At 32.0% G+C, this 11,996-nt stretch overlaps 5 non-coding genes across 5 annotated transcripts; all 5 read right to left on the bottom strand.

Annotated features, from left to right (window-relative positions):
* Nucleotides 1-2,261: 2,261 nt before the first annotated feature.
* Nucleotides 2,262-2,333, bottom strand: TRNAC-GCA (transfer RNA cysteine (anticodon GCA)). Its single transcript has one exon. It is a non-coding gene; the product is annotated as a tRNA-Cys (tRNA).
* Nucleotides 2,334-5,031: 2,698 nt separating this feature from the next.
* Nucleotides 5,032-5,103, bottom strand: TRNAC-GCA (transfer RNA cysteine (anticodon GCA)). The gene has a single exon. It is a non-coding gene; the product is annotated as a tRNA-Cys (tRNA).
* Nucleotides 5,104-6,426: 1,323 nt separating this feature from the next.
* Nucleotides 6,427-6,498, bottom strand: TRNAC-GCA (transfer RNA cysteine (anticodon GCA)). The gene has a single exon. It is a non-coding gene; the product is annotated as a tRNA-Cys (tRNA).
* Nucleotides 6,499-7,823: 1,325 nt separating this feature from the next.
* Nucleotides 7,824-7,895, bottom strand: TRNAC-ACA (transfer RNA cysteine (anticodon ACA)). Its single transcript has one exon. It is a non-coding gene; the product is annotated as a tRNA-Cys (tRNA).
* Nucleotides 7,896-9,220: 1,325 nt separating this feature from the next.
* On the bottom strand, nt 9,221-9,292 carry TRNAC-ACA (transfer RNA cysteine (anticodon ACA)). The gene has a single exon. It is a non-coding gene; the product is annotated as a tRNA-Cys (tRNA).
* Nucleotides 9,293-11,996: the final 2,704 nt, after the last annotated feature.

The raw sequence follows: 11,996 nt of genomic DNA, 5'->3' as shown, positions 1-11,996 counted from the left end.
TTTGCCACTCTAACTGTGCTATCAGGAAGTTTATAATGTTAAAGTATCACTATTAAAGTGATGCTTTTCCTTATTTAATTATCAATGAGGGTGAGTATTAAAGTACACATGTTTCATGTTCAGTTATATTATACTATTCTAAATATATTACTATAGAAAGGACAGAAATTAAATCGAGGTTCTGGAACTGTTGGTGGGATTAGGGATTGAATTTAGACCGATATTGCAATAAGGCTTCTCCTACTTCTTCAGTTTAACCATTTGGGAAAGAAAGTACTTTTTTAAGAGAAACTAGGTAGGTCCTTTATATTTGCCTTCTATAAATTATAGAATTCTGTAAAAATCGCTATCAAATAAATGAAATCTGCCACTCTAACTGTGCTATCAGGAAGTTTATAATGTTAAAGTATCACTATTTAAGTGATGCTTTTCCTTATTTAATTATCAATGAGGGTGAGTATTAAAGTACACATGTTTCATGTTCAGTTATATTATACTATTCTAAATATATTACTATAGAAAGGACAGAAATTAAATCAAGGTTCTGGAACCGTTGGTGGGATTAGGGATTGAAGTTAGACTGATATTGCAATAAGGCTTCTCCTACTTCTTCAGTTTAAGCATTTGGGAAAGAAAGTACTTTTTTAAGAGAAACTAGGTAGGTCCTTTATATTTGCCTTCTATAAATTATAGATTTCTGTAAAAATCTCTATCAAAAAAATGAAATCTGCCACTCTAACTGTGCTATCAGGAAGTATATAATGTTAAAGTTTCACTTTTTTTGTTTTCTTGCTCTTACTTGTGTTAGCTTTTCCTGTACTTGAGTTTCAAACTAGTTGTAAACTGCAAATTGATTCAGTACCTTTACACCACCCGGATTTGAACCCGGGACCTCTCGTTCTGCAGTCGAATGCTCTACCACTGAGCTATACCCCCAATTGCGTACAAGATTTTAAAACCATTCACATTGCAGTCAGAAAGTATAGGTGTTTGTACTATATATGTTGTCTTATAGGATAAAAAAATAATATGTATATTTATGGTGATGCTTTGGAGTTATTAATCTGGGCTTGATTGCAGAGTTCACATAGGTGTAAGCTGTGAGCATGCTCAAAAAGGAACTTTGATCATCTAAAGCTCCAATTTGGTCAGTTATAGTGACATCAGGACATATTGTGACTTTATATTTTGGGAGGCCAAACAGAACTAAGAAAATACAAATTCTTAGCAACAAACCTATATAAATTATTTCAAAAAGTAGTTGACAACAGTATATTATTGCTAATAAAATAGGACATTTTGATTTTTGGGCTTGTGGGCTCAGGTGTTCAAAATTAATGTTTGATGCATAAACTCGAATGGCCTAGTTGCAAAATCAGTCTGAGATTAACCCCCAATTACAACAACAGTGCCAGGACACTGCAATATAATTGCTTAATAATTCCTTATTTAATTATCAAAGAGGGTGAGTATTAAAGTACACATGTTTCATGTTCAGTTATATTATACTATTCTAAATATATTACTATAGAAAGGACAGAAATTAAATTGAGGTTCTGGAAGTGTTGGTGGGATTAGGGATTGAACTCAGACTGATATTGCAATTAGGCTTCTCCTACTTCTTCAGTTTATCCATTTGGGAAAGAAAGTACTTTTTTAAGAGAAACTAGGTAGGTCCTTTATATTTGCCTTCTATAAATTATAGATTTCTGTAAAAATCTCTATCAAAAAAATGAAATCTGCCACTCTAACTGTGCTATCAGGAAGTTTATAATGTTAAAGTATCACTATTTAAGTGATGCTTTTCTTTATTTAATTATCAATGAGGGTGAGTATTAAAGTACACATGTTTCATGTTCAGTTATATTATACTATTCTAAATATATTACTATAGAAAGGACAGAAATTAAATTGAGGTTCTGGAACTGTTGGTGGGATTAGGGATTGAACTCAGACTGATATTGTAATAAGGCTTCTCCTACTTCTTCAGTTTAAGCATTTGGGAAAGAAAGTACTTTTTTAAGAGAAACTAGGTAGGTCCTTTATATTTGCCTTCTATAAATTATAGATTTCTGTAAAAATCTCTATCAAAAAAATGAAATCTGCCACTCTAACTGTGCTATCAGGAAGTTTATAATGTTAAAGTATCACTTTTTTTATTTTCTTGCTCTTACTTGTGTTAGCTTTTCCTGTACTTGAGTATCAAACTAGCTGTAAACTGCAAATTGATTCAGTACCTTTACACATTAAAAGCTAGGTAAAGAGGGCACCCAGATTTGAACCAGGGATCTCTCGATCTGCAGTCGAATGCTCTACCACTGAGCTATACCCCCAATTGCATACAAGATTTTAAAACCATTCACATTGCATTCAGAAAGTATAGGTGTTTGTACTATATATGTTGTCATATAGGATAATAAATTAATATGTATATTTATGGTGATGCTTTGGAGTTATTAATCTGGGCTTGATTGCAGAGTTCAGATAGGTGTAAGCTGTGAGCATGCTCAAAAAGGAACTTTGATCATCTAAAGCTCCAATTTGGTCAGTTATAGTGATATCAGGACATATTGTGTCTTTATATTTTGGGAGGCCAAACAGAACTAAGAAAATACTAATTCTTAGCAACAATCCTATATAAATTATTTCAAAAAGTAGCTGACAACAGTATATTATTGCTAATAAAATAGGACATTTTGATTTTTGGGCTTGTGGGCTCAGGTGTTCAAAATTAATGTTTGATGCATAAACTCGAATGGCCTAGTTGCAAAATCAGTATGAGATCAACCCCCAATTACAACAACAGTTCCAGAATACTGCAATGTAATTGCTAAATAATTCCTTATTTAATTATCAAAGAGGGTGAGTATTAAAGTACACATGTTTCATGTTCAGTTATATTATACTATTCTAAATATATTACTATAGAAAGGACAGAAATTAAATTGAGGTTCTGGAACTGTTGGTGGGATTAGGGATTGAACTCAGACTGATATTGCAATAAGGCTTCTCCTACTTCTTCAGTTTAACCATTTGGGAAAGAAAGTACTTTTTTAAGAGAAACTAGGTAGGTCCTCTGTATTTGCCTTCTATAAATTATAGATTTCTGTAAAAATCTCTATCAAATAATTGAAATCTGCCACTCTAACTGTGCTATCAGGAAGTTTATAATGTTAAAGTATCACTATTTAAGTGATGCTTTTCCTTATTTAATTATCAATGAGGGTGAGTATTAAAGTACACATATTTCATGTTCAGTTATATTATACTATTCTAAATATATTACTATAGAAAGGACAGAAATTAAATTGAGGTTCTGGAACTGTTGGTGGGATTAGGGATTGAACTCAGACTGATATTGCAATAAGGCTTCTCCTACTTCTTCAGTTTAACCATTTGGGAAAGAAAGTACTTTTTTAAGAGAAACTAGGTAGGTCCTTTATATTTGCCTTCTATAAATTATAGATTTCTGTAAAAATCTCTATCAAAAAAATGAAATCTACCACTCTAACTGTGCTATCAGGAAGTATATAATGTTAAAGTTTCACTTTTTTTGTTTTCTTGCTCTTACTTGTGTTAGCTTTTCCTGTACTTGAGTTTCAAACTAGCTGTAAACTGCAAATTGATTCAGTACCTTTACACATTAAAAGCTAGGTAATGGGGGCACCCGGATTTGAACCAGGGATCTCTCGATCTGCAGTCGAATGCTATACCCCCAATTGCATACAAGATTTTAAAACCATTCACATTGCATTCAGAAAGTATAGGTGTTTGTTCTATATATGTTGTCATATAGGATAATAAATTAATATGTATATTTATGGTGATGCTTTGGAGTTATTAATCTGGGCTTGATTGCAGAGTTCACATAGGTGTAAGCTGTGAGCATGCTCAAAAAGGAACTTTGATCATCTAAAGCTCCAATTTGGTCAGTTATAGTGATATCAGGACATATTGTGTCTTTATATTTTGGGAGGCCAAACAGAACTAAGAAAATACAAATTCTTAGCAACAAACCTATATAAATTATTTCAAAAAGTAGCTGACAACAGTATATTATTGCTTATAAAATATGACATTTTGATTTTTGGGCTTGTGGGCTCAGGTGTTCAAAATTAATGTTTGATGCATAAACTCGAATGGCCTAGTTGCAAAATCAGTCTGAGATCAACCCCCAATTACAACAACAGTTCCAGAATAATGCAATGTAATTGCTAAATAATTCCTTATTTAATTATCAAAGAGGGTGAGTATTAAAGTACACATGTTTCATATTCAGTTATATTATACTATTCTAAATATATTACTATAGAAAGGACAGAAATTAAATTGAGGTTCTGGAACTGTTGGTGGGATTAGGGATTGAACTCAGACTGATATTGCAATAAGGCTTCTCCTACTTCTTCAGTTTATCCATTTGGGAAAGAAAGTACTTTTTTAAGAGAAACTAGGTAGGTCCTTTATATTTGCCTTCTAAAAATTCTAGATTTCTGTAAAAATCTCTATCAAATAAATGAAATCTGCCACTCTAACTGTGCTATCAGGAAGTTTATAATGTTAAAGTATCACTATTTAAGTGATGCTTTTCCTTATTTAATTATCAAAGAGGGTGAGTATTAAAGTACACATGTTTCATGTTCAGTTATATTATACTATTCTAAATATATTACTATAGAAAGGACAGAAATTAAATCAAGGTTCTGGAACTGTTGGTGGGATTAGGGATTGAAGTTAGACTGATATTGCAATAAGGCTTCTCCTACTTCTTCAGTTTAACCATTTGGGAAAGAAAGTACTTTTTTAAGAGAAACTAGGTAGATCCTTTATATTTGCCTTCTATAAATTATAGATTTCTGTAAAAATCTCTATCAAAAAAATGAAATCTACCACTCTAACTGTGCTATCAGGAAGTATATAATGTTAAAGTTTAACTTTTTTTCTTTCTTGTGTTAGCTTTTCCTGTACTTGAGTTTCAAACTAGCTGTAAACTGCAAATTGATTCAGTACCTTTACACATTAAAAGCTAGGTAAAGGGGGTACCCGGATTTGAACCAGGGAACTCTCGATCTGCAGTCAAATGCTCTACCACTGAGATATACCCCCAATTGCATAAAAGATTTTAAATACATTCACATTGCAGTCAGAAAGTATAGGTGTTTGTACTATATATGTTGTCTTATAGGATAAAAAATTAATATGTATATTTATGGTGATACTTTGGAGTTATTAATCTGGGCTTGATTGCAGAGTTCACATAGGTGTAAGCTGTGAGCATGCTCAAAAAGGAACTTTGATCATCTAAAGCTCCAATTTGGTCAGCTATAGTGACATCAGGACATATTGTGACTTTATATTTTGGGAGGCCAAACAGAACTAAGAAAATACAAATTCTTAGCAACAAACCTATATAAATTATTTCAAAAAGTAGCTGTCAACAGTATATTATTGCTAATAAAATAGGACATTTTGATTTTTGGGCTTGTGGGCTCAGGTGTTCAAAATTAATGTTTGATACATAAACTCGAATGTACTAGATGCAAAATCAGTCTGAGATCAACCCCCAATTACAACAACAGTTCCAGAATACTGCAATGTAATTGCTAAATAATTTCTTATTTAATTATCAAAGAGGGTTAGTATTAAAGTACACATGTTTCATGTTCAGTTATATTATACTATTCTAAATATATTACTATAGAAAGGACAGAAATTAAATTGAGGTTCTGGAACTGTTGGTGGGATTAGGGATTGAACTCAGACTGATATTGCAATAAGGCTTCTCCTACTTCTTCAGTTTAAGCATTTGGGAAAGAAAGTACTTTTTTAAGAGAAACTAGGTAGGTCCTTTATATTTGCCTCCTATAAATTATAGATTTCTGTAAAAATCTCTATCAAAAAAATGAAATCTGCCACTCTAACTGTGCTATCAGGAAGTTTATAATGTTAAAGTATCACTATTTAAGTGATGCTTTTCCTTATTTAATTATCAAAGAGGGTGAGTATTAAAGTACACGTTTCATGTTCAGTTATATTATACTATTCTAAATATATTACTATAGAAATGAGAGAAATTAAATCGAGGTTATGGAACTGTTTGTGGGATTAGGGATTGAACTCAGACTGATATTGCAATAAGGCTTCTCCTACTTCTTCAGTTTATCCATTTGGGAAAGAAAGTACTTTTTTAAGAGAAACTAGGTAGGTCCTTTATATTTGCCTTCTAAAAATTCTAGATTTCTGTAAAAATCTCTATCAAAAAAATGAAATCTACCACTCTAACTGCGCTATCAGGAAGTATATAATGTTAAAGTTTAACTTTTTTTGTTTTCTTGCTCTTACTTGTGTTAGCTTTTCCTGTACTTGAGTTTCAAACTAGCTGTAAACTGCAAATTGATTCAGTACCTTTACACATTAAAAGCTAGGTAAAGGGGGCACCTGGATTTGAACCAGGGACCTCTCGATCTGCAGTCGAATGCTCTACCACTGAGCCATACCCCCAATTGCGTACAAGATTTTAAAACCATTCACATTGCAGTCAGAAAGTATAGGTGTTTGTACTATATATGTTGTCTTATAGGATAAAAAATTAATATGTATATTTATGGTGATGCTTTGGAGTTATTAATCTGGGCTTGATTGCAGAGTTCACATAGGTGTAAGCTGTGAGCATGCTCAAAAAGGAACTTTGATCATCTAAAGCTCCAATTTGGTCAGTTATAGTGACATCAGGACATATTGTGACTTTATATTTTGGGAGGCCAAACAGAACTAAGAAAATACAAATTCTTAGCAACAAACCTATATAAATTATTTCAAAAAGTAGCTGTCAACAGTATATTATTGCTAATAAACTAGGACATTTTGATTTTTGGGCTTGTGGGCTCAGGTGTTCAAAATTAATGTTTGATGCATAAACTCGAATGTACTAGATGCAAAATCAGTCTGAGATCAACCCCCAATTACAACAACAGTTCCAGAATACTGCAATGTAATTGCTAAATAATTCCTTATTTAATTATCAAAGAGGGTTAGTATTAAAGTACACATGTTTCATGTTCAGTTATATTATACTATTCTAAATATATTACTATAGAAAGGACAGAAATTAAATTGAGGTTCTGGAACTGTTGGTGGGATTAGGGATTGAACTCAGACTGATATTGCAATAAGGCTTCTCCTACTTCTTCAGTTTAACCATTTGGGAAAGAAAGTACTTTTTTAAGAGAAACTAGGTAGGTCCTTTATATTTGCCTTCTATAAATTATAGATTTCTGAAAAAATCTCTATCAAATAAATGAAATCTGCCACTCTAACTGTGCTATCAGGAAGTTTATAATGTTAAAGTATCACTATTTAAGTGATGCTTTTCCTTATTTAATTATCAATGAGGGTGAGTATTTAAATACACATGTTTCATGTTCAGTTATATTATACTATTCTAAATATATTACTATAGAAAGGACAGAAATTAAATCGAGGTTCTGGAACTGTTGGTGGGATTAGGGATAGAAGTTAGACTGATATTGCAATAAGGCTTCTCCTACTTCTTCAGTTTAACCATTTGGGAAAGAAAGTACTTTTTTAAGAGAAACTAGGTAGATCCTTTATATTTGCCTTCTATAAATTATAGATTTCTGTAAAAATCTCTATCAAAAAAATGAAATCTACCACTCTAACTGCGCTATCAGGAAGTATATAATGTTAAAGTTTAACTTTTTTTGTTTTCTTGCTCTTACTTGTGTTAGCTTTTCCTGTACTTGAGTTTCAAACTAGCTGTAAACTGCAAATTGGTTCAGTACCTTTACACATTAAAAGCTAGGTAAAGGGGGCACCCAGATTTGAACCAGGGACCTCTTGATCTGTAGTCGAATGCTCTACCACTGAGCTATACCCCCAATTGCATACAAGATTTTAAAACCATTCACATTGCAGTCAGAAAGTATAGGTGTTTGTACTATATATGTTGTCTTATAGGATAAAAAATTAATATGTATATTTATGGTGATACTTTGGAGTTATTAATCTGGGCATGATTGCAGAGTTCACATAGGTGTAAGCTGTGAGCATGCTCAAAAAGGAACTTTGATCATCTAAAGCTCCAATTTGGTCAGTTATAGTGACATCAGGACATATTGTGACTTGATATTTTGGGAGGCCAAACAGAACTAAGAAAATACAAATTCTTAGCAACAAACCTATATAAATTATTTCAAAAAGTAGCTGTCAACAGTATATTATTGCTAATAAAATAGGACATTTTGATTTTTGGGCTTGTGGGCTCAGGTGTTCAAAATTAATGTTTGATACATAAACTCGAATGTACTAGATGCAAAATCAGTCTGAGATCAACCCCCAATTACAACAACAGTTCCAGAATACTGCAATGTAATTGCTAAATAATTTCTTATTTAATTATCAAAGAGGGTTAGTATTAAAGTACACATGTTTCATGTTCAGTTATATTATACTATTCTAAATATATTACTATAGAAATGAGAGAAATTAAATCGAGGTTCTGGAACTGTTGGTGGGATTAGGGATTGAACTCAGACTGATATTGCAATAAGGCTTCTCCTACTACTTCAGTTTAAGCATTTGGGAAAGAAAGTACTTTTTTAAGAGAAACTAGGTAGGTCCTTTATATTTGCCTCCTATAAATTATAGATTTCTGTAAAAATCTCTATCAAAAAAATGAAATCTGCCACTCTAACTGTGCTATCAGGAAGTTTATAATGTTAAAGTATCACTATTTAAGTGATGCTTTTCCTTATTTAATTATCAAAGAGGGTGAGTATTAAAGTACACATGTTTCATGTTCAGTTATATTATACTATTCTAAATATATTACTATAGAAATGAGAGAAATTAAATCGAGGTTATGGAACTGTTGGTGGGATTAGGGATAGAAGTTAGACTGATATTGCAATAAGGCTTCTCCTACTTCTTCAGTTTAACCATTTGGGAAAGAAAGTACTTTTTTAAGAGAAACTAGGTAGATCCTTTATATTTGCCTTCTATAAATTATAGATTTCTGTAAAAATCTCTATCAAAAAAATGAAATCTACCACTCTAACTGCGCTATCACGAAGTATATAATGTTAAAGTTTAACTTTTTTTGTTTTCTTGCTCTTACTTGTGTTAGCTTTTCCTGTACTTGAGTTTCAATCTAGCTGTAAACTGCAAATTGGTTCAGTACCTTTACACATTAAAAGCTAGGTAAAGGGGGCACCCAGATTTTAACCAGGGACCTCTTGATCTGTAGTCGAATGCTCTACCACTGAGCTATACCCCCAATTGCGTACAAGATTTTAAAACCATTCACATTGCAGTCAGAAAGTATAGGTGTTTGTACTATATATGTTGTCTTATAGGATAAAAAATTAATATGTATATTTATGGTGATACTTTGGAGTTATTAATCTGGGCTTGATTGCAGAGTTCACATAGGTGTAAGCTGTGAGCATGCTCAAAAAGGAACTTTGATCATCTAAAGCTCCAATTTGGTCAGTTATTGTGACATCAGGACATATTGTGACTTTATATTTTGGGAGGCCAAACAGAACTAAGAAAATACAAATTCTTAGCAACAAACCTATATAAATTATTTCAAAAAGTAGCTGTCAACAGTATATTATTGCTAATAAAATAGGACATTTTGATTTTTGGGCTTGTGGGCTCAGGTGTTCAAAATTAATGTTTGATACATAAACTCGAATGTACTAGATGCAAAATCAGTCTGAGATCAACCCCCAATTACAACAACAGTTCCATAATACTGCAATGTAATTGCTAAATAATTTCTTATTTAATTATCAAAGAGGGTTAGTATTAAAGTACACATGTTTCATGTTCAGTTATATTATACTATTCTAAATATATTACTATAGAAATGAGAGAAATTAAATCGAGGTTCTGGAACTGTTGGTGGGATTAGGGATTGAACTCAGACTGATATTGCAATAAGGCTTCTCCTACTTCTTCAGTTTAAGCATTTGGGAAAGAAAGTACTTTTTTAAGAGAAACTAGGTAGGTCCTTTATATTTGCCTCCTATAAATTATAGATTTCTGTAAAAATCTCTATCAAAAAAATGAAATCTGCCACTCTAACTGTGCTATCAGGAAGTTTATAATGTTAAAGTATCACTATTTAAGTGATGCTTTTCCTTATTTAATTATCAAAGAGGGTGAGTATTAAAGTACACATGTTTCATGTTCAGTTATATTATACTATTCTAAATATATTACTATAGAAATGAGAGAAATTAAATCGAGGTTATGGAACTGTTTGTGGGATTAGGGATTGAACTCAGACTGATATTGCAATAAGGCTTCTCCTACTTCTTCAGTTTAACCATTTGGGAAAGAAAGTACTTTTTTAAGAGAAACTAGGTAGGTCCTTTATATTTGCCTTCTATAAATTATAGATTTCTGTAAAAATCTCTATCAAATAAATGAAATCTGCCACTCTAACTGTGCTATCAGGAAGTTTATAATGTTAAAGTATCACTATTTAAGTGATGCTTTTCCTTATTTAATTATCAATGAGGGTGAGTATTAAAGTACACATGTTTCATGTTCAGTTATATTATACTATTCTAAATATATTACTATAGAAAGGACAGAAATTAAATTGAGGTTCTGGAACTGTTGGTGGGATTAGGGATTGAACTCAGACTGATATTGCAATAAGGCTTCTCCTACTTCTTCAGTTTAAGCATTTGGGAAAGAAAGTACTTTTTTAAGAGAAACTAGGTAGGTCCTTTATATTTGCCTTCTAAAAATTCTAGATTTCTGTAAAATTCTCAATCAAAAAAATGAAATCTACCACTCTAACTGTGCTATAAGGAAGTATATAATGTTAAAGTTTCACTTTTTTTGTTTTCTTGCTTTTACTTGTGTTAGCTTTTCCTGTACTTGAGTTTCAAACTAGCTGTAAACTGCAAATTGATTCAGTACCTTTACACATTAAAAGCAAGGTAAAGGGGGTACCCGGATTTGAACCAGGGAACTCTCGATCTGCAGTCAAATGCTCTACCACGGAGATATACCCCCAATTGCGTACAAGATTTTAAAAACATTCACTTTGCAGTCAGAAAGTATAGTTTTTTGTACTATATATGTTGTCTTATAGGATAAAAAATTAATATGTATATTTATGGTGATGCTTTGGAGTTATTAATCTGGGCTTGATTGCAGAGTTCACATAGGTGTAAGCTGTGAGCATGCTCAAAGAGGAACTTTGATCATCTAAAGCTCCAATTTGGTCAGTTATAGTGATATCAGGACATATTGTGACTTTATATTTTGGGAGGCCAAACAGAACTAAGAAAATACAAATTCTTAGCGACAAACCTATATACATTATTTCAAAAAGTAGCTGACAACAGTATATTGTTGCTAATAAAATAGGACATTTTGATTTTTGGGCTTGTGGGCTCAGGTGTTCAAAATTAATGTTTGATGCATAAACTCGAATGGCCTAGTTGCAAAATCAGTCTGAGATCAACCCCCAATTACATCAACAGTTCCAGAATACTGCAATGTAATTGCTAAATAATTCCTTATTTAATTATCAAAGAGGGTTAGTATTAAAGTACACATGTTTCATGTTCAGTTATATTATACTATTCTAAATATATTTCTATAGAAAGGACAGAAATTAAATTGCGGTTCTGAAACTGTTGGTGGGATTAGCGAATGAACTCAGACTGATATTGCAATAAGGCTTCTCCTACTTCTTCAGTTTAACCATTTGGGAAAGAAAGTACTTTTTTAAGAGAAACTAGGTAGGTCCTTTTATATTTGCCTTCTATAAATTATAATTTCTGTAAAAATCTCTATCAAAAAAATGAAATCTGCCACTCTAACTGTGCTATCAGGAAGTTTATAATGTTAAAGTTTAACTTTTTTTCTTTCTTGTGTTAGCTTTTCCTGTACTTGAGTTTCAAACTAGCTGTAAACTGCAAATTGATTCAGTACCTTTACACATTAAAAGC

Source organism: Taudactylus pleione, unplaced genomic scaffold (genome assembly GCF_031769625.1).
Source record: "Taudactylus pleione unplaced genomic scaffold, aTauple2 ptg000021l, whole genome shotgun sequence".
NCBI lineage: Eukaryota > Metazoa > Chordata > Amphibia > Anura > Myobatrachidae > Taudactylus > Taudactylus pleione.
The sequence above is the reverse complement of the archived record's forward strand: the minus strand, read 5'-3'. Positions and strand labels throughout refer to the sequence as shown.